Source organism: Notothenia coriiceps, unplaced genomic scaffold (assembly GCF_000735185.1).
Source record: "Notothenia coriiceps isolate Sejong01 unplaced genomic scaffold, NC01 NC01_scaffold00037244, whole genome shotgun sequence".
NCBI classification, from domain to species: domain Eukaryota; kingdom Metazoa; phylum Chordata; class Actinopteri; order Perciformes; family Nototheniidae; genus Notothenia; species Notothenia coriiceps.
In genome coordinates this window covers 5,347,376-5,351,124 of record NW_011369945.1, presented here as the reverse complement: position 1 = coordinate 5,351,124, position 3,749 = coordinate 5,347,376, and positions in this window count along the sequence as shown.

Below are 3,749 nucleotides of genomic sequence, written 5' to 3'. Positions count from 1 at the left end.
AATATTTAGGTACAAATGCACAAACTTTTTTCAAACTAAATCTTTACATATGCACTTTGTTTAGATTTTGAACAAAACATAAGAAATACAGACTGTTTGTTGAAAGAAATACCGGACAAAATGTAAGTTATACATTCTGGTAACGCACACAGATTGGGTTACATGTAATCAACACTGGCCTGATGGTGGCACTACAGACTTTTGTTGCCCTATCTCTAAAACGTATGACTCTTCATCTCCTGAGCAGTTTTGATCCTAATGGGGCAGATAAGTCAGAGAAACTACAATTTCTTCTCCCTCTTAAGTGCGAATTAAATTAAATTTGGCTAGTACAAAATATGCCTTTTTTTCTTGTGTGATTGAAAACCATTTGGTGAAAAGCAAAGAAAATCTTTACATTCTTAGAAAATGATTGATTTCTCGGAATGAACTTGGACAAAAAGGAATTACATACAGAGCATCTACTGTACAAGATGATCCCAGAAAGAATAAGAAATCAGAATCAGAAATCCTTTATTTGTCCGGCAACAGGGACATTTACGTGATTACAATAGCAGATAGTACAAATAAAGAAAAAAATGGCAAAGTATGCACGCATTATAAATAAAACAATAGGTAGAAAACTAAAGATAAAGCGGATATGTACACCATGGTAAAAAAGTAGCAGTATATTTGTTTTGTGACAAAGTGACAAAAAAACATGAAATTGCAGGAGGGTATATCGCTTCAGAGGACATTATATTGACTTACATTAGCTTCCTTGAGACTTACCCTTACCTAACCTTAAACCAAGTCTTTATCCTAAAATGTAATGATTAACAGCTCTTATCATGAGGAATCATGAGGCGTGGTAGCAGAGCATCTGTCCTGTGTATGGGGAATTCAGCTAAATCCATCCTCTGCACTGAAATGGGGTGAAGCCTGCGAGCTAGTTCAGGCAGTCAACTCGAGCACCAATGATGCATTAACATGTGATGCACCTCGTCCCTCTTACAACCAACCAAACACATTCTCCTAAACATGCCGCTCTTTTTAAGCTGCCAGGTCTTCCTGCCTCTGCCTCGCTATGCTGCTGCTGCCACTGATGTGTTCACTTGCTGCTGTGTTTCATGTTGCTGCTGCTTGCCTGCCCCACCACCACCCCAGCTTCCACCAGCTTCCACCTGTAGGCTCGGGGGATAGTTATCTAATCATCACTTAATGTTCTTTGTAAACCTGTGGAGTGATGAGGCCCGAGCCTAGACGCCAAACTCTATGCTGCTATAATAAACATATTAAGAACACGTGAGTTGTCTGACTGAACTACATGTACCTAGGTCTATACACCGAGTTCACTTTAAACAAAAAGCTGAGCGCTGATTAAAATCACCTGCTTGTAGTTAAGTTGAGAGGTCCTGCTGTTTTTCATCAAACACCTCATCGGGATGTGCAATATCTTCTGTGAACAGCGTAATTCAATGCCATCGAAGTATGTCTTACAGTGTTTAATATCTCTTTGAGAATTATATGACTAAACTTTACACATTAGGAAGCTGTTTGAAAACTCCTATCAATATGATAATTTCATGCGGCCTGCTCTATGCCTTTGTTCAAGCAGGTTCACTCAATATCGAATTAGGACTGTAAGGTTTGATAAGAGAGACACAAGGATAATTAAGTTATATGCAGCCGTTCCTGCGTAGTTGCTATGCTGTCTGGAAGTAAAAAGAGACTAAGAAAGTTTGTAGCCTCTACTTTCTTGCAGTATCTGGATTCCCTATATCTTAATACTGTGATGCCATCTGGCAGCGAGCCTTGTCTGCACCACTGACAGACGGAAAATAGCAATAGCCTTTCGCGGGAAAAGGGAAGAAATCCATCGACAGGGTCTCACTTTACTGAGCTGGGAAATGTGCTGGACTTCTGCAATCAACGCTCTGAATCTGCAACGTGCTATCAAACTCCTGCGACATTTATGATAACTGCCTGGCCACAGCTGAGTCTACACTACATGGAATGCGGTGGCGAAATCAGTATAAAGTTGACTTCTAATAAAGGATGAGGAAGTAGGCCTAAAGTTGTTAATAAGCTCAGAAATGCCCTTATTGAGGTGGATTGGTGCAGAGGAGGTAAATAAATGATACATTTTCCCAAATATACACTTTCTTCCGATTTCTGCCCTCATATATATGAAGTATTAATTTTTAAAATATTATTAGCACAGAATATTAACTATAAACAGGTGGGATATAATGTTCTCCCTGCTTCTTTTTGATCATGTAAACTATGTTGTTTCAGATTGTGGTTTATAGTTTATGAAATGTTTTAATTTTGAAGCGGTCATAAAGTGAAATATAATGAAACTAAGTTAAAATTCAAACCATACCACATGTTCTGGTAAAGAACTATCTGTACACAGTGTTTTTTTACAAGGGATATGAGGCGCGGTGATTCCCAGGACACCTGAAAAGTACACTATGTAGACTTGAGAGTTTGACATGTTACTGCTACATTTGGAATTTTGCAATCTTCACTTCTGCACAGTCCTCACACCATATGTAAACATGGACCTTCACCATGCTGCAAAAAATATGAGGGTACTGTCCAAAATAAAATGTTTTTCAGCCTCTTCCATAGTGATTGTTATCCATAGGTGCAACATGGTGAGACTCCGCTCTGATGAGAGACCTTAAAGCTATTGTATTTAATGTGGGAATATCTCAATATGAACAGTCTCTATTTGACAGTTATATAAACGAAAATACATTAAAAAAAACAGCAAACTATATGCATAATACACTGCTAGCTGTTTGTCCACAGTATTTTTACCGGTGCATTGTGTTCCTTCTCCCGTGATGACAATTTAAATGTAACAGCCGATAAATGCAGAGCACAGCTTGTTTGTTTCTTTTGGTGTCAAATGCCATTAATATTCATAAATCAGTCAGTAGCATTGCACATCATAATTACTTGGCATTTATTAGAATGCAGGGTTTTTGTTATTTACATAATGAAGAGAGTCGCACACATGTTGCAGGCTTTGTGTTTGTGCAAGAGAATTGACATTGCTTACCCCACATGGAGGTACCCGCATTAATCATGCAGAAGGTAATGCGTTACTCCACTATAGTAATCAGTGTGATGGGGGGGAGGGACTGAGGCACTTGGATTGGAGTCTGAGATGTACTGCATTTGTAAAAGACATCCAAAATGACAACTCAGTTTGCCTATGCTCATTACTGGGTTATTTTCCCCAAAATTCATTTTCTAGTTGTTGTTTTCGGTGCTTCAGTGTGCAGTTTAATTAGATTTTTTTCTGTTTTCTGCATTTGTAAACTTTCCATAGATTTGTCAGGTTTGCCACATCAGAAACAACTGGGAATTAAGTCACTGCGCTACAGAATGATCTTTGTTGCCATATTTGAAGCCAAAAAATACACTCAAGACTACAATAAAGTGCAGTCACTGTTACGATCCCAGACACTTAAGATGTAGGACCCAAATGCAAGACCCTGGAGACAGAGGTAAAGTATTTGATGGATACTTTATTTTCCAAAACAGCAAAAATGAAAACGCTCACGCAGTGAGGAATCAAAAATCAAAGAGTTCCAAGAGCATAGACCTAACATGACAATAGACAAGAAACGATACGCATTGACCTGAACATGACAAGACGAACTGACACTAGGGCTGCAACAAACGACTAATTTGATAATCGATTAATCTATCGATTAATGAAACGATTAATCGACTATTCGGACTATTACTGT